Here is a 19190-nt window from a genome sequence, read left to right on the forward strand (position 1 = left end):
CACCCTCCGCGGATCTCAATCCCACCGCCATCGAGATTCCAGGAGCCCGTTCTACTCAAATCCTTCACCGGCACCAAGACACACCCCCAAAACACAGAGCTCCCCACGCCGCGCCGGAAGTCGGGCGGTTACCGGTAGTCACCTGACCTGAATTCTGGGCTCTGATTGGGCCCTGGGAGCACGTGCTCCACCCAGCGCCCGCCGGGCGCCCCGTCCCAGCAGCCCACGGGGCGGAGACAGGGGCGACGGGGCGACGGGACTGGTCGGCTTCCTCAGGCCGCAGCCAATCGGAGTCCGCCGGCTCCTGGCGCGAAGGCAGCGGCGCGCGGCGCGGGCTGCGGCGGCGGCGGCTGCGCGGGGCTGCGGTCGTTGGTGCCGCCAGCTGCGGGCCCGCGGGCGAGGTGAGTGCGGCGCGCGGCCTTACGGGCGGCCGGCGCTGGCCCTGCCCCTGCCCCGTTCCCGGCCGCCCGGGGAGGGGAGGCTTACCGGCCTCGTTGCGCGCCCCGGGTCGCCTAGGCCCGCTGAGTCTTGCTTGGGCGGGCAGCCTGGGAGGGGAGCCTAGCCTCACAGATGTGCTCGTATGGGGACGCAGAGGCCGGCGGGGGCCGGCGAGCTTCGCCGGGGTCGCCCGGGGCGTCGGGGAAGAGCCAGCGTGACCCCCGTGATGTTCTCGTTCATGGGTCCCCTGCCCATCACGGCGCCGGGCACAGTGGTCCCTGCGTGATCCCAGCCCGGACCTCGGGCCCCACCTCCATTTCCCCCTGAGGGTAAACCACGACTCTGTACCTTTTTCCATGGCCTTCCGCGGTGACAATCGGGCCGCTGTCTCGTTTGAGTGTGTGCTGTGTGCCACGTGCTCGGCACCCGTCATCTTACAGTCGTAGGTTACACAGGACCCCAGCAGAGGGGAGTGATGGAGGACACACTGCATCGGATGGCCTGGCCGGCAGTCTCGTCCATGTACTAGCCCTGTGACCATCCACCCGTTGCGTAGACTGAGTGCCTCGGTTCCGTTCTGTCCTGTGGAGGAAGTGATCTCTGCTACATTCCGGAGTTTTTGTTAGGATTGAACGACTTAATATACGCAGTAAACGCTTCAAAGAGTACTTGGTACATAGGGCGAGTTCTGTTCCCATCATTATACAGAGAAGTAGGTAAAATTGTCCTCGTTCTTGACAAGGAGACCTGAAGCACGGGGAAGTTATCTCTGTGCTGAGAGGGCATTTAGCGATTGAGTGCTAGCGGTAGGATTTGAACTAAGAGCTGCCTGACTCCAAAGCACCGTCCACAGCTCCAGGCTTTCTCCCATACCCCTCACCTGCCCTTGAGTTGCTCAGAACCTTGCACGCCTGATGGCCCGAGATGGCGCAGCTGCCTGGCAGGTCCTGGTGCCACCAGTGTAGGTAGATAGCATTCCTGTGCCCATGTCAGGATTAAGGAGCAGTAATGGGAGAGACTGGTTGAGAGATCCGAAGTTGGAGAGAGGCAGAGGTATTCTGGATGGGGATAATAAATAGAATTGAAGTGTACCAGCATTTTGTTAGCCGGGCCGCTGTCAGAAAGTGGCATGTAGTCTACAAAATTTCTGGGTCATGAGTTCTTTTCAATGCCACTCACCGTGGTAGCACCTTATAAACATTCTAATCCTTCTGGGAATCGGGAGAGGTAGCTATTGGCTTCAATTTACTGTTGAGGAGACCCAGAGTTTAAACGTTGGGTGAATACCACAGTGTGAGATGTGTAGTAAAAGAACAGTCTGCAGGGAAAACATATACATCCACTCTAGGATAGTGAGTATTACCCAAGGTGGGGGGGGTGGGGGGGGTGGAGGGAAGGAGGTAAGGGGAGTGAGTGGAATTTCAAATATATTTGAAGTGTTTTGTGCCTTTTAAAGAGAGAGAAATAGGACAGAATTTAACATTTTAAATCTGGTTGGTGAGTACGTGGGTATCATTCTATTTTCTGTATGTTTGAAATATTTAAAATTAAATATATGTAACAAATATAAATGTTTATATATTAAGTGTAATATTAATATTAACTATTTTGATATATATATATATTTTTTATATATGTTTATATGTATTTATTTTAAGGGAAGAAAGGATAGATCTAAGAGGTCCAAGGTAATTGCAGAAATAATCCTGGGAACTAAAGGCTGAAAGCCCTGTGGGTCTCCATGGCCTGGAGTATGATCTGAGGCCTTTGAACTGTTTCCTTGTCTACCTACCTACTATTCTACCTGTCTTTGCACAAATAGTGCATAGACTACCCCTCACAACCTCCACTCTTTCTGGAATGTTCCACTGTCCTTCAAGATCCAATTCATTGTTCTTTGGAAAGTTTCTCCATAATTTTCTTGAATTTTTCCTTCATATGGGAAGGCATAAGACTTTTTTTTTTTTCCCTGCTTTTTTCTCCCCAAATCCCCCCAGCACATAGTTGTGTATTTTTAGTTGTGGGTCCTTCTAGTTGTGGCATGTGGGACGCCGCCTCAATGTGGCCTGACAAGTGGTGCCATGTCCGCGCCCAGGATCCGAACTAGCGAAACCCTGGGCCCCTGGAAGCGAAGCATGCGAACTTCAGCACTCAGCCACCGGGCCGGCCCCCATAAGACTTTTTAAGAAAAGACTTACTTGTAGGACTTATCCCATTGCGTTCTAAGTTTGTTGATACGTCTGTTTCCTCTCAACCCGGAAGGTCATTGAGGGGAGTAATTATGTCTTGCTCATCTCTGTACTTCACCTGATGCCCAGCACAGAGTGAAAAATACAAGTCGAAGTCAGCCAGTGAAAGTTCTTAGAGATACCCACTTTGTTCTCTAGAATGGGAAGGAACTATTTCATTTCCTTTGCTTAAAAATTCCTATATCTTTTTTTTATTTTTTAAAGATTGGCCCTGAGCTAACATCTGTTGCCATTTTTTTCTTCTCCTCAAAGCCTCCCAGTACATAGTTGTATATTCTAGTTGTGGATCCTTCTAGTTGTGGCATGTGGGACACCACCTCAGCATGGCCTGACGAGTGGTGCCAGGTCTATGCCCAGGATTGGAACTGGCGAAACCCTGGGCCGCAGAAGCAGAGTTTGGGAACTTAACCACTTGGCCACGGGCCCAGCCCCATAAGTTCCTATATCTTAATGAAATATATTCTCAATGTCAAGAAAAATATTGTAGTCATAATCCTATCTTTCAGTCACTTCACCTATTTTCATTTTTCGAGTCCTTTCCAAATTTTAGCTATACAGATTTCGTACATAATCTGTAACCACAATGTACTCATAATTTAGTGTTTTCAATATTGAATTCAATATTAAATTATTCCAGGTAGCTAGTCAGTCTTCATGGTTGTCATCTATCTTGTAAATTATCACAGTATTCCACTGTCCTTCTTTGTTTAATAAGTATGAAATGTTGCTCTATGCTCTTATTAGAAAAGTTGGACATTTTTCCATAAGATTATTTAGTGTGTGTAAAATCTGGTGAACAGTGTGTTTATATTCCCTGATCATTTGTTTTTGGGAACTTGGATGTTCTTTATGTGTTTTTAATATTAATCCTCTGTTATTTGTTGCTAATTTTTCTTTTAAAAAATTTTTTTGTGAGAAAGAAGATATATTTTTAAAAGTACATAGTATATATATAACTTAAAGAATAATTATAAAGTGTAAGATACATTAAAATTGTATAAATGTAAAGAACAATTTGTAAAATTGCAATTACACATACTGTCATCTAGATCAAGAAATAGGATATTACTAGTACCCAGAAGTGCGCTTCCCTCCTTGTAACCTCCTCCCCACCCTAGAGATGACTGTTCTCCTGATTTTTGAGGTGATGATTTTCTTGTCTTCATATTTGCCCCAGGTCTGCATCCACAAATAGAGTAGTTCAGTTTTGCCTGGTTTTGAACTCTATAAATGGGATGATAGTTTATATAATCTACTTTATCTTACTTGTTTGGTTCAACATTATGTTTGTGAGATTCTTCTATATTATAGATACAGGTTTAAAAAAATTTTTAAATAATTTTTAATAAAAATTTACTTTATTGTCATAGAATATTATGATTGTGCCCCAGTTTATCCATCCTACTTTTGATGGCATTTGGGTTGGTTTCAGTTTTATTTTTTTTTGCGGGAGAAGATTTGTCCTAAGCTAACATCTGTTGCCAATCTGACTCCTTTTTCTTCCTCCCCCCATCCCCCCAAATAGTTATGTATAGCTGTAAGTTCTTCTGATTCTTCTATGTGAGCTGCTGCCACAGCATGGCTACTGACAGATGAGTGGTGTGGTTCCACGCCCAGGAAGTGAACCCAGGCCACTGAAGCGGAACCACTAGGCCATCAGGGCTGGCTCTGCTTTCAGTTTTGGGCTGTTAATGTTGCTGTGAATGTTCTTGAACATCTGTCCTGGAGCACATGTTCCCAAGTTTGTATATAACTAAGAGTAGAACTGTTGGGTCAAAGGGCGTGCGTATGTTTTACTTTCGTATATAATGCCAAATTGTTCACAAAAGTGGTTGCATGCCCACCAGTTTGTTAGACTTTCCATTGCTCTATATCCTTGCTGATATTTGATGTGGTGTTTTTAATTTTTACCTATCTGGTAGGTGTATGTATAGTAATATTTTCTTGTGGTTTTGATTCCCTGGATTATTAGTGAAGTTGAGCACTTTGTGTTTAAGGACTATTTCTTCCTTTTTAAAGTGCCTGTTAGGGGCCAGCCCCATGGCCAAGTGGTTAAGTTTGTGCACTCTGCTTTGGCAGCCCCGGGTTTTGCCAATTTGGGTCCTGGGCACAGACCTAGCACTATTTGTCAGGCCATGCAGAGGTGGCGTCCCACATAGCACAACAAGAAGGACCCACAACTAGAGTATTCAACTGTGTACTGGAGGGCTTTGGGGAGAAGAAGAAAAGAAATAAAAAAGATTGGCAGCAGATGTTAGCTCAGGTGCCAATCTTTAAAAATAAATAAATAAATAAAAATAAATTGCCTGTTCAACTTTTCTGTTTTTTCTAGGGACTTGTCTGTCTTTATCTTACTATTTTGTAGGGGTGATTTTTATGTTCCACGTACTAGTTATTTGTCAGATACATTGCAAATATCTTCTACTTTGGCTTTTTTCTTTTTTTTTTGAGGAAGATTAGACTTGAGCTAACTGCTGCCAATCCTCCTCTTTTTGCTGAGGAAGACTGGCTCTGAGCTAACATCCGTGCCCATCTTCCTCTACTTTATACATGGGACGCCTGCCACAGTATGGCTTGACAAGCAGTGCCATGTCTGCACCCGGGATCCGAACCGGCAAACCCTGGGCCGCCGAAGTGGAACATGCGCACTTAACCACTGCGCCGCTGGCCCAACCCCGCAAATTCCTTTTTTTAGTAGTTACTTTGTATTATTATAATTGTTGGTTTAGTCATCTGTCTCTAGTTGTTGAAGGGCTAAAGTGAAATAAAATTCCAAAATACCTTTCAGTCCTCTGGACGCTCTTTGGGTTTTGCTTTTAAAGTAGCTGTAGGGGCGGGCCCAGTGGCCGAGTGGTTAAGTTCGCGCGCTCCCCTGCAGGCGGCCCAGTGTTTCGTTGGTTCGAATCCTGGGCGCGGACATGGCACTGCTCATCAGACCACGCTGAGGCAGCGTCCCACATGCCACAACTAGAAGGACCCACAACAAAGAACATACAACTATGTACTGGGGGGCTTTGGAGAGAAAAAGGAAAAAAATAAAATCTTTAAAAAAAATAAATAAATAAAGTAGCTGTATTGATCTCCAATAAGCTGCATGTATTTCAGGTGGACAGTTTGATCAGTGTTGATATTTGTGAGATCTCGCCACCACAGTCAGGTTAATGAGCGTGTCCCTCTCTCCCCAAGGTTCCTTATGCCTCTTTGTAATGCCTTCCTCTTGCTCCCTTTCCCCCAGTCCAGAATATATGAAGAACTCCTACAGTTCTTTGAAACACATAACAACCCAATTAAAAAGTGGCCGAAGGATTTGAATAGACATTTCTTCAAAGGAGATACACAAATGGCCAAGAGGCACATGAAAAGATGCTCGTAATCACTAATCATTACAGAAATGCAAATCAAAAACAATGAGATATCACCTACCACTCATTAAGATGACTGCTATCGAAAATCAGGAAGTAAGTGTTGGTGAGGATGTGAAGAAATGAGGATATGGAGAAATGGGAACACTTGGGCATTGTTGGTGGGAATGTAGGATGGTGCAGCTACTGTGGAAAACAGTATGGCATTTCCTCAAAAAATTAAAAATAGACTTACCATATGATCTAGGAATCCCATTTCTGGGTGTATACCCAAAAGAATTGAAAGCAGGATTTCAAAGAGATATTTGTATACCCATGTTCATAGCAGTGTTATTCACGATAGCCAAAAGGTGGAAGCAACCCAAATGTCCGTCAATAGAAGAGTGAATAAACAGTGTGTGTTTGAATGAATACTAGTGTGTGGTGTATACAGGCATACGTCGTTTTATTGTACCTTGGAGATAGTGCGTTTTTTCACAAGACCTTCCGCCAGCAAAAGGGTTAAATTTGCCAAAGGCTCACATGATGGTTAGCATTTTTTAGCAGTAAAGTATTTTTTAATTAAGGCTTGTACATTGTTTTTTTAGACATAATGCTCTTGCACACTTTATAATAGACTATGGTATGATGTAGACATAACTTTATATGCACTGGGAAACCCAAAAATTAGTGTGACTCGCTTTATTGCAATATTCACCTTATTGCCGTTGTCTGGAACCAAACCCGCAGTGTCTCCTAGGTGTGCCTATACATACAACGGAGTGTTGCTTGGCCTTAAAAAGGAGGGAAATTCTGACACATGCTACAACATGGATAAAGCTTGAGGACATTGTGCTAAGTGCAATAAGCCAGTCACAAAAAGACAAACACTGTATGATTCTGCTAACGTAGTCAGTTCATAGGAACAGAAAGTAGAATGGTGATGGCCAGGGGCAGGCGGAGAGGGAAGTGTTTAACAGGTATAGTTTCCGTTTTGCAAGATGACAAAGTTCTGGAGATTGTTTGCACAAGAACGTGAATATACTTTACACCACTAAACTATGTGCTTAAAATTGATTAAGATGTTAAATTTTATCTTGTGTGCATTTTAGCACAATTAAAAATATGAAAGGACACAGGAGCCAGCGTGAAGGAGCTGCACTCTCACGGGCCAAATATGAAACAATTTGAGCATCAAAATAAATAGTGACAGTAATGGATTACAACCCACTGAATAAATTAGGAATCCTTACGAAGAAAAAGGAGAGAAGAGAAAGTTCTTTAGAATGCCAGCGACTGAATGATGATGCCAGCTGCTAAAGGCTGATGGGGTTAGAAAAACCATCATTATACAGTGATACTATTTACCAGCCTACTATTGTTTCTTCAGGCATGAATCATCAATGAATACTAAAACAGTTATTTTTTTCTTAGTTATCTTTTTATCATTGATTTCTGGCACAATTACATTTGGTTGGAGAACATGTCATTGTGATTTCAGTCCTTTGCCATTTGTTGAGACTTGCTTTATCGCCAGCTTTTGTAGATGTCTGTTCATGAAAAGAATGTGTGCATTTTCTTTCGTCAAGTTTGTGTTATTCAGATCTTCTGGGTTGTTACTGATTTTTTATTTACTTGTTCTATCAATTACTGAGAAAGCTAATTTGTGTCTTCTGTAATTATAGTTTTCTTCTGATTCTTGTAACTCTGTCAGTTTTGCTTCATGTATTTTGCAGTTATTTTATGGGCCATACAAATTTAAAGTTGTTATACTGTCCTGGTGAATTGAATTCTTCTTTATCTCTGGTAAGGCTTTGTGTCTTAAAATCTATTTTTTTTAATACTAATATAGCTTTCTCAGCTTTCTTTTGGTGAATTTTTCCATTTTCTTACTTTCAACTTTCTGTACACCTAATGTTTTAGGTGTGTCTCTAATAAACAGCAAATAGAGTATGTAGTTAGAAATCATTTTTTTAATTCAGATTGATAGGGGCCGGCCCCATGGCTGAGTGGTTAAGTTCGCACACTCCGCTTTTGGTGTCACGGGGTTTTGCTGGTTCGGATCCTGGGTGCGGACATGGCACCACTCATCAAGTTGTGCTGAGGTGGCATCCCACATGCCACACCAGAAGGACCCACAACTAAAAACATACAACTGTGTACTGGGGGGCTTTGGGGCGAAAAAGGAAAAAATAAAATCTGAAAAAAAAAAATTCAGATTGATAATCTTTTTAACCAAGGCAATTAGTCAATTTATATTTATTACAACTAATAAATATTTGGATTTAAATCTACCCTTTTCTGAGGTATAATTGGCATATAACATTATATTTGTTTCAGGTGTACAAAATAATGATTCAGTATTTGTATATATTGTGACATGATCGCCACAATGTCTACATTTGTCACCATACATAGTTACAAAATTCTCTTTCTTGTGATGAGAACTTTTAAGATCTACTCTCTTAGCAACTTTCAAATATGCAGTCGAGTATTATTAATATATATTTACTGCTGTATTTTGTACTTTGTATTATATTTTTTCTTTTCTCTCCTTTTGTATAGCTCTCTTCTAGGTGAGATTTCTTTCTGTTATTATTACTTCATTTTCATCCTCTCAATGTCTAAAGCTAATCAACACCTTACACTCCTTGCAGGCAATGCAGAGGCCTTGGAGCACATTCACTCTTACCTCCCTCCTCACTTGTGTGTCCTTAGTGTTGGGTATTGCAACTATTTTTTTAACTCCACAAGACATTATTATTGTTGTTTAACACAGTCAAGGTTTGCATAGATTTAACTACATATTTGCCACTTTCTTTGTGTTTCAGTCCATATATTATCTGAGAACTTCTATCCAGGCTCATTTTTCTACTGCCTTAAAGTACACCTTTTAGAATTTCTCTTAATGAGTGTCTGTTGGTGCAAACAGTTGGTTTTTGATTATCTGAAAATATCTTTATTTCACCTTGATTTTTTCTTTTTACTACTTACAATTTTATTAAAAAGGATACACGTAAGACGAGGTCTGGGAGGGAGTGCACAGCTTCCATGCCTCTCCCCATGGAGTCAGGCATATCGCCCTCCCAGAACATCAATGCATTCATCAACTAGGAAGCCCTGCTGAGCCTTGTTGTCCAGGGTTTTGATTGGCCTTTCATTATGTAGACATAAGTGATTTGGCCACTTGATTGGTTTCAGTCCCCAGCCCCATTCGCCTCTGCAGAGGTCCAGCTGGTCCAAAGTCCCAACCCCTGTTTATGTGCTTGGTCTTTCTGGTGACTAGCTCCCGACCTGAAGCTGTCTGGGAACGCACCAGCAATCACTTCATTAATAAAACAAAGACAACTCCTGTCATCCAGGACATTCCAAGGGTTTTTGAAGCTCTGTGCCTGGAACCAGGGACAAAGACCAGATAGATTGTTTATTAGACCTCACTCCCTTAGAGCCGGGTCTGTGCAGGGGTAACAGGGGCTGTGACTGTCATTTGCCCAGGACTCAGGCTTGGTTCTCTGACTCTGAGTTCAGATTATGCCTGGCCTAGAGCCTGGGGTCTTGTCGAGGTGACCTTTCAAGAGTCACCAGGAAGCCTCCTGCCTGGGCTCCTGTGTCCTCCCCTCCCTCGTGATGTTACACGCATACAGAACCTGTGGCTGTGGTGCCTGTTCCTCTTGCTTCCTGGAGAGGAGCCTCCAGAAGCTGGGCTTTGCTTGCTGTTCTTGGGAATGCAGGGCTCCGCACTGTGCTGTCTGCTGCTTCTCTGCGGGGGCCCCATTCCTGTGAGGGTGGGGTACAGGCCGGAGATCATTTAAGTCCTGCCAGCTCCTCACACTGTTTAGACGTTAGGGGTGACAGTGAGGCCCTTGTGCATAGGACGTTTTCCCGGGCAAGGACAGTCTGTGCAGAAGAGCGTCCTGCTGTGGGCTGCGAGGAGCATTTCAGCCAGACTCAGCATTTCCTGCACTGCCAGCGGGAACATTCAGAGCCCAACTCTGACTCTGGAAGTCCCTTTTCTCTCTGGAGCTGCTGAGGGAGAAATTACTGGATTGACTACAGGCCTCGAATCCCAGCTCTGAGCTCTGCTGGTGGTGGGGCTCTGGTTGTCTCTCAACCTCTCGGTTTCTTTGATCCTTAACTTGAAGGTGGAAATGATTGTAATGTCCTTGTAGGGCTTGCTTGTCCTCTTTGAGGCCCTGGCTGTGTATGCTGTGTCCACACTCAAGCTTGCTCATTCTATGTTGTATGCTTTCTGCTCCGCAGAGGAGCTTTGGGGTGGGTTGAGTTCAGCCCCACACGTGCCAGACACTCAAGATTCCACCTCTTCTCGTATGTGGAGGATATTCCTACTAGGCAGTCAGAAGCACTGGCACTGTGCTCATTAGTTGCTTCATAGCCGCCCCTCCCACCCAGACAAGCAGGATTTCCCCAGTTCGTTCTTCCAAGGAGAATATTTGCCTTCCCTATTCGTGTGTGCACCAATCCAGACCTTGCACGCTTGCTCAGCATAATTCCTTCCCTAACTTTTCTTGCCATCGCTTGTCCTCTTGGGCTTCTACCATGGACTGTGACGAAGCCCCTGGAGGATGTGCCTGATACCTCCCTTGTAGTCAGAGACACCTCTCCAGCCTGCCCAGTACCCAGACATCAATGCTGACTTGAGGGGACTTGGTTCCTGGTCTAAAAACTGTGTTCTCAATCTCTGTGGGTGGGGTACAGTATACAGATCTTGCACATCACTCATTACATTTAGTCCTAGGCATATGATTTCTTCTGGTGCCCTATCTCAAGGTATGTCTTCAGTGATCAGAGAGGTCCAGGACTCCAGAACCAGCTCCATTCAGTTGATATCAGGGAAGGCGACAGAGGAACCTCCTTATCATGGCTGACTTCATACAACATCCCTTTGGCTCCCGCTCCAGTCTTTGCTTGCGTTATCTTTTCCGTCAGTGACAATTTACACAGCAGTGAGTCCCCCAGGGGGCTTGTCTCTCTGCTTGACTTCTGTCCCCTTTTATACACGGGCTGGAATTAGGTGATGGGTGGGGTCTCAGGACAGTTGGGCTGGCTCTTAAAACAAGTCCCATGTGGATAGTCCAGCATAGTTTTTAGAACGTGGGAATCCGTGTCACCTGCTGTTAGCTGTTTCAGGACAAAGGGAAAGAGTCCCTTCAACACCCTGTTTCATGAGCTAGCATGCTGTTCTTAAAATTGAGGTAACATTGGTTTATAACATTACATACATTTCAGGTGTACATCATCATATTTCAACTTCTTTACACACTACATCATGTTTACCACCAAAAGTCTAGTTTCCATTCGTCACCATACAAATGTCCCTCTTTTGCCCTCCCCCAACTCCCCTTTCCTCTGGTAACCACCAATCTGTTCTCTATCTATGTGTCTGTGGTTGTTTTCTCTTCCACATATGAGTGACATCATACAGTATTTGTCTTTCTCCATCTGACTTATTTTCCTTAGCATAATGCCCTCAGGGTCCATCCATGTTGTTGCAAATGGCAAGATTTCATCCTTTTTTATGGCTGTAGTATTCTATTGTATATATAAATCACATCTTTATCCATTCATCCATTGATGGGCGCTTAGATTGTTTCCAAGTCTTGGCTATTGTAAATAATACTGCAGTGAACATAGAGGTGCATATATCTTTCAAATTAGTGTTTTTGTGTTCTTTGGATGAATACCCAGAAGTGGAATAGCTGGATCATATGGTAGTTTTATTTTTAATTTTTTGAGGAATCTCTGTACTATTTTCCATAGTGTCTGCATCAGTTTACATTCCCGTCAGCAGTGTATGAGGGTTCCTTTTTCTCCTTATCTTCTCCAACTCTTATTACTTGTCTTTTTTAATAGCCATTCTCACAGACATAAGGTGATGATATCTCATTGTAGTTTTGATTTGTATTTCCCTCATAATTAGTGACACTGAACATCTTTTCGTGTGCCTGTTGGCCATCTGTATATCTTCTTTGGAAAAATGTTCAGATCCTCTGTCCATTTTTTAATCCAATTGTTTTTTGTTGTTGTTGAGTTGTATGAGTTTTTATGTGTTTTGGATATTAACCCCTTATCAGATATATGATTTGCAAATATCTTCTCCCAATCAGTAGATTGTCTTTTCGTTTTTTTGCTGGTTTCCTTTGCCATACAGAAGCTTTTTAGTTTGATGTAGTCTGCTCGTTTATTTTTGCTTTTGTTTCCCTTGCTTAAAGCGGTATATTTAGAAAGATATTGCTAAGACTGAAGTCAAAGAGCAACTGCCTGTGAGTTTTAGATTTCAGGTCTTACATTCAAGCCTTTAATTTGAGTTAATTTTTGTATATGGTGTAAGATAGTGGTCTACTTTCATTCTCTTGCATGTGTCTATCCAGTTTTCCCAACTGGAAAACTTACTGAAGAGACTTCCCGTTCTTGGTTGTATGTCCGTGGCTCCTTTGTCAAAAATTAGTTGTCCATAAGTGTGTGAGTTTATATCTGGGCCCCCAGTTCTGTTCCTTTTATCTGTGTGTCTGTTTTTCTGCCAGTCTCATGCTGTTTTGGTTACTATAGCTTGCTAGTATACTTTGAAATCAGGGAGTGTGATCCTCCAGCTGTGTTCTTTTTTCTCAGGCTTGCTCTGGCCATTCGGGGTCTTCCATTGTTGCATATAGATTACAGGACTCTTTGTTCTATCTCCATGAAAAATATTGGGATTTTGGTAGGGATTGCATTGAATCTGTAGATTGCTTTAGGTGATATGGACATTTTAACTGTGTTAATTCTTTCAATTCATGAGCATGGAATATCTTTCCATTTCTTTGTGTCTTTGATTTCTTTCAACAATGTCTTATAGATTTCAGATCTTTCACCCCCTTGGTTAAATTTATTACTAGGTATTTTATTCTTTTTGTTATGATTGTAAATGGGATTGTATTCTTAATTTCTTTTTCTGCTAGTTCCCTGTTAGTGTGTAGAAACACAACTGATTTTTGTATGTTGATTTTGTACCCTGCAACTTTACTGTATTTGTTTATTATTTCTAATATTTTTGGTGGATTCTTTAACATTTTCTATATATAAAATCATATCATCTGCAAATAGTGATAATTTTACTTCTTTCTTTCCAATTTGAATCCCTTTTCTTTCTTTTTCTTGGCTAATTTCTCTGACTAGGACTTCTGATACTGTATTGAATAAGTGTGATGAGAATGGGCATCCCTGTCTTGTTCCTGTTCTTAGAGGGATAGCTTTCAGTTTTTACCATTGAGCATGATATTAGCTGTGGGTTTGTCATATATGGCCTTTATTATGTTGAGGTACTTTCTTTCTATACCCATGTTATTGAGAGTTTTTGTCATAAATGGATGTTGAATCTTCTCAAATGCTGTCTCTGCATCTATTTAGATGATCGTGTGAGTTTTATTCTTTGTTTTGTTAATGTGATGTATCACATTGACTGATTTGCAGATGTTGAACCATCCTTGCGTCCCAGGAATAAATCACACTTAATAGTAGTGTATGATCTTTTTAATATACTGTTGCTGATATTTCATTGAGGATTTTGACGTCTATGTTCATGAGCAATATTGGCCTGTAATATTCTTTTTTTGTGTTATCCTCGTCTGGTTTTGGTATCAGAGTAATGCTGGTGTCATAAAATGAGTTAGGAAGTATCCCCTCCTCTTCAGTTTGTTGAAGGAGTTTAAGAAAGGTAGGTGTTAAGTTTTCTTTGAATGTTTGGTAGAATTCACTGGAGAAGCTGTCTTGTCCTGGACTTTTGGTTTTGGGGAGGTTTTTGATTACTCTTTCAATCTTCTTACCAGTGATCAGTTTCTTCAGATTCTGTTTTTTTGTGATTCAGTTTTGGAAAGCTGTATGATTCTAAGAATTTATCTATTTCTTTAGATTATCCAATTTGTTGGTGTATAGATTTTCATAGTATTCTCTTAAAATCCTTTGTATTTCTGTGGTATCTATTGTAATTTTCCTGTTTTCTTTCTGATTTTATTTATTTGAGCCTTCTCTCTTTTTTTCTTAGTGAGTCTAACTAAAGTTTTATCAGTTTTGCTTATCTTTTTCAGAGAACCGGGTCTTAGTTTCATTGATCTTTTCTGCTTTTCTTTTTAGTATCTATTTCATTTATTTCCATTCTGATTTTTTTTCCAAGATTTTATTTTTCTCCACAAAGCCCCCCAGTACATAGTTGTGTATTTGTAATTGTGGGTCCTTCCAGTTGTGGCATGTGGGATGCTGCCTCAACATAGCTTGATGAGCAGTGCCATGTCTGCACCCAAGACTCAAACTGATGAATCCCTGGGCTGCAGGAGCAGAGTGTGTGAACTTAACCACTTGGCCACAGGGCTGGCCCCTCTGTTCTGATTTTTGTTATTTCATTCCTTCTGCTGAGTTGGGGTTTTGTTCTTCTTTTTCTAGTTCCTTTGGGTGTAATGTTAGATTGTTTATTTGAGATTTTTCTTGTTCGTTGAGGCAGGCCTGTATTGCTATAAACTTCCATGTTAGTACCACTTTTGCTGAATACTATAGATTTTGGTATGTTGTATTTTCATTTTTCCCATCTCTAGGTTTTTTTTTTTTTAAGATGCTATTTTTCCTTTTTCTCCCCAAAGCTCCCCAGTACATAGTTGTATATTTTTAGTTGTGGGTCCTTCTACTTGTGGCATGTGGGATGCCACCTCAGCACGGCTTGATGAGCAGTGCCATGTCTGCGCCCAGGATCTGAACCAGCAAAACCCTGGCCTGCCAAAACAGAGCAGATGAACTTAACCACTCAGCCACGGGGCTGGCCCCTCTAGGTATTCTTTGATTTCTTCCTTGATCCAGTAGTTGTTCAGTAGCATATTGTTAAGTCTCCACATGTTTGTGACTTTTCCAGCTTTCTTCTTGTAGTTGATTTCTAATTTCATACCATTGTGGTTGAAAAAGATGCTTGATAGGATTTCAGTCTTCCTAAATTTATTGAGAGGTGTTTTGTTTCCCAATGTATGGTCTATCTTTGAGAATGTTTCATGTGCACTTGAGAAAAATGTATAGTCTGCTGCTTTGGGATGGCATGTTCTATAAGTCTATCTAGTCTAACGTTTCATTTAAGGCCAATGCTTCCTTGTTGACTTTCTGTCTGGATGATCTATCCATTGAAGTAAGCAGGGTATTAAAGTCGCCTACTATTGTGTTGCTGTCAGTTTCTCCCTTTAGGTCTGTTAATAATTGCTTTATATACTTTGTGCTCCTGTGTTAGGTGCATATATATTAATAAATGTTATGTCTTCTTGATGGGTTGTCCCCTTTGTCATTATATAATGTCCATCTTTTTCCCTTGTTACTTTTTTTTTTAAGATTGGCCCTGAGCTAACATCTGTTGCTCATCTTTTTCTTCTTCTTCTTCTTCTCCTCCTCCTCCCCAAAGCCCCCCAGTACATAGTTGTATATTGTAGTTGTATGTCCTTCTAGTTCTGCTCTGTAGGATGCCGCCTCTGCATGACCTGATGAGCAATGCTGGGTCTCTGCCCAGGATCTGAATCAGCAAGACCCTGGGCTGCCAAAGTGAAGTGTGTGAACTTTACTACGCCATGGGGCCAGCCCCATCTTGTTACCTTTTTTATCTTGAAGTCTGCTTTGTCTGATATAGGTATGGAAACTCCCATTTTCTTGTTTGCCATTTGCTTTGAGTATCATCTTCTGTTCCTTCGCTTTGAGCCTATGTTTGTCTTTGGAGCTCAGATGTGTTTCCTGAAGGCAGCAAATTGTTGGGTCTTGTTTTTTAATCCATCCAGCCACTCTGTGTCCATTGGTTGATGAATTCAATCCATTTGCATTTAGGGTGATTTTTGATATATGAGAATTTAATACTGCCATTTTATGTTTTGTTTTCTGGTTGCTCTATATTTCCATTGTTTCTTTTCCTTGTGTTTCTGCCTGCCATTTCAGTGTAGTGGTTTTCTGTGATGTTTTTCTCAGTTTCTTCTTTTTTCACTTTTTGTGGCTTTGCTCTGAATTTTTGTTTTCTGGTTACCATGAGGTTTGTACAAAAGATCTCATAGATGAGATAGTCCTTTTTCCTCTGGTGGCATCGTAACTTCATTTGCCTTTGCAGGTGCTGTCCTTTTTCTCTTCCCTTTCCATGTTTTTGTTGTCACAAATTATACCTTTTTGTGTTGTGAATTTGTTACCAAATTGAAGTGGTTATAGTTATTTTTAATGCTTCCTTTCCCTTTAACCTTTATATTATAATTGTTTATTAACCTATTCCGATAGAGAATTGCAACTTTCTGATTCTGTCTGTTTATTTGTCACCTTGCTCAAAGCTTTGTATACTTTTACCTTTTTGTTTCAGGTGGGAGGGCTCCTTTCAACATTTCTGGTAAGGTAGGTAGTGGCCATGCACTCCTTCAGCTTTGTTTGTCTGAGAAAGCCTTTATTTCTCCTTCATATGTGGGAGATAACTTTGGTGGGTGGAGTATTCTTGACTGGCAGTTTTTATCCTTTAATATTTTGACTATATCATTCCCCTCTCTCCTGGCCTCTAAAGTTTCTGCTGAGAAACCTGCTGAGAGTGTAATGGGAGTGTCCTTGTGGGTTATTGGGGTTTTTCCCCATGGCTGCCTTTAGTATTCTTTTTTTGTCATTGACTTTTGACAGTTTTATTATGATGTGTCTTGGAGAAGGTCTTTTTGCATTGAGATAATTGGGTGTTCTGTTGGCTTCATGGACTTGTATATTCAGTTCCTTCCCCAGGTTTGGGAAGTTCTCAGCTATTATTTCTTTAAATAAGCTCTCTGTTCCCTTTTCTCTCTCTTCTCCTTTGGGGTACCCATTATCCTTCTGTTGCCCTTTCTAATGGAGTTGGATAATCCTCATAGGATTTCTACATTTAAAAAAATTGTGGCCTGGCATGGTGGTTAAGTTCGCATGTTCAGCTTCGGCGCCTGGGGTTCGCCGGTTTGGATCCCAGGTGCGGACATGGCACCACTTGGCAGGCCATGCTGTGGTAGGCATCCCACATATAAAGTAGAGGAAGATAGGCATGGATGTTAGCTCAGGGCCAGTCTTCCTCAGTAAAAAGAGGAGGATTGGCAGCAGATGTTAGCTCAGGGCTAATCTTCCTTAAAAAAAAAAAGAAAAGAAAAATCTTATTTCTCTCTGCTTTTCTACCTGCATCATTTCTAGGTTTCTTTTCTATCTTTGAGCTCACTGATTCTCTCTTCCTTGTGGTCTGCTCTGTTTCCAGTGCTGTCTAACGCATGCTTCACCCTCGTTTATTGAGTCTTCAGCTCCAGAATTTCTGTTTGGTTCTTTTTTTAGAGTTTCAATCTCTTTGGTAAAGTATTCCTTCTGTTTGTTGATTTTATTCCTGAGCTCATTGAACTGCCTTTCTGAGTTTTCTTGTAGCTCATGGAGTTTGTTCATAATAGCTGTTTTGAATTCTTTATCAGTTACATCACAATCTTTTGTGACTTCATGTTTGGTTTCTGGAGAATTGTTATTTTCTTTTTGTGATGCTGTGTTACCGTGACTTTTCATGGTGCTTACCAAGTTACTGCACTTGTTGTAGCAAACACTTATCTATCTTTGTTTTGATTCAAACCTTTCTACCAGTTGGAGATTAGAGGCCTTTGTTTTCTCAGTAGGTGGCACTCTAGTGCTATTGTTTTGGTTTCCCTTACCTGAGCTGCCTCTGACTATATATTGAGGGTTGGTGCATTCCACCCTCTACCACCTCTCTGCAGGATGTGACTGATGCTCTCGTCGTTGCTGCCTATACCCCTGAGGGTTGTTGTTGCCTTGCTATTGCTGGTGTTGCTGCAGTCACTGGCTTTGCCACCAGGGTTGCAGGGTGGCTGATGCCTCTGCTGCATCAAAGATCACCTGGGTTGGAATCCCCTCTGCCATGGCAAGGGGAGGGGAGAGTGGGGAGGGAGCTGGATTAGCAGGGTACCATGTCTGCTGTTGCCTGTTATCTTGTGGTCACAGGCGCCGCCGCAGTTGTGATGTCAGAATCATGTGTTCACCTCCACAGCTGCTACCAGGCTTTGGTCCATGGCCAGTAGCCTGGAATCACTGGGCTCTGCCTCTACTGCTGCCCACCAGTTTTTCTGGGGCTGGGAATGGCTGGCTCAGCCACCGTAGCTGGGGGTCCAGGGTCCTGGACACTGCCTCTGCTATTTCCCCATTTTGTCTCCTCTCTCTGCTCCAGTCCACCCACCTTCTTATGTGCCAATGTGTGGATCTCTCCAGTATCATGGTGTGTTAGGCAGTGTAGCCTTTGCTGGGTTATGGATGTTTTAGTGAAGGGGATTAAAGGGGAGAGACAAAGGGATCCTTTCATACTGCCATGATGATGACATATTTTTTGGTAACAACTTTATTGAGATTTAATTCACATACCATAAAATTCATTCATTTAAAGTATACAATTGAGGGGGCTGCCCCTGTGGTTGAGTGGTTAAGTTTGTGTGCTCTGCTTTGGCAGCCCAGGGTTTCACTGATTTGGATCCTGGGCACGGACATAGCATCACTCATCAGGCCACACTGAGATGGCGTCCCACATGCCACAACTAGAAGGACCTACAACTAAAATATACAACTATGTACTGGGGGGCTTTGGGGAGAAGAAGGAAAAATAAAATCTTTAAACTGGTTAAAAAAAAAGTAAACATAAAGAGTGTCTGAATTCATATTAAAAAATAAATAAAATAAAATAAGTAAAGTATACAATTCAGTGGCTTTTAGTATATGTATAAAGTTGTGCAGCCGTCATCACATCAATTTTGGAATATTTTCCTCAGCCCAAAGAGAAGCTCCACACCCCTAGCCATCATCCCCCAATCTGCTCACCTCCCCACTGCAAGGCAATCACTAGTCTACTCTCTATCTCTATAGATTTGCTTGTTCTGAACATGTCATATAAATGGAATCATGCTGTATGTGGTTCTTTGTAACTGGCTTATTTCTCTTAGCGTAATGTCTCAAGGATTCATCTTTGTAGCATTTATCAGTTCTATGTTCCTTTGTATGACCAAATAATATTCCATTGTATGCATATACACATTTTACTTATCTGTTTATCAGTTGATGGACATTTGGGTTCTTTCTACTTTTTGGCTGTTATGAACAATGCCCCTATGAAAATTCATGTTCAAGTATTTGT

General features: G+C 41.9%; 1 protein-coding gene across 5 annotated transcripts in view; it reads left to right on the top strand.

The window, feature by feature from the left end:
* Positions 1-218: 218 nt before the first annotated feature.
* BLM (BLM RecQ like helicase) overlaps positions 219-19190 on the top strand; it is a 97983-nt gene continuing 79011 nt past the window's right edge. The window contains exon 1 of one of the 5 annotated variants that reach the window (XM_008512643.2): positions 219-401. The gene's annotated coding sequence lies outside the window, so the exon portion shown is untranslated. Of the gene's footprint in view, positions 402-5922; positions 6146-19190 lie in introns of those variants that run through there. The other 4 variants (XM_070571052.1, XM_070571060.1, XM_008512648.2 and 1 more) reach the window with 4 other exon arrangements.

This window comes from Equus przewalskii, chromosome 1 (genome assembly GCF_037783145.1).
Source record: "Equus przewalskii isolate Varuska chromosome 1, EquPr2, whole genome shotgun sequence".
Lineage (NCBI taxonomy): Eukaryota > Metazoa > Chordata > Mammalia > Perissodactyla > Equidae > Equus > Equus przewalskii.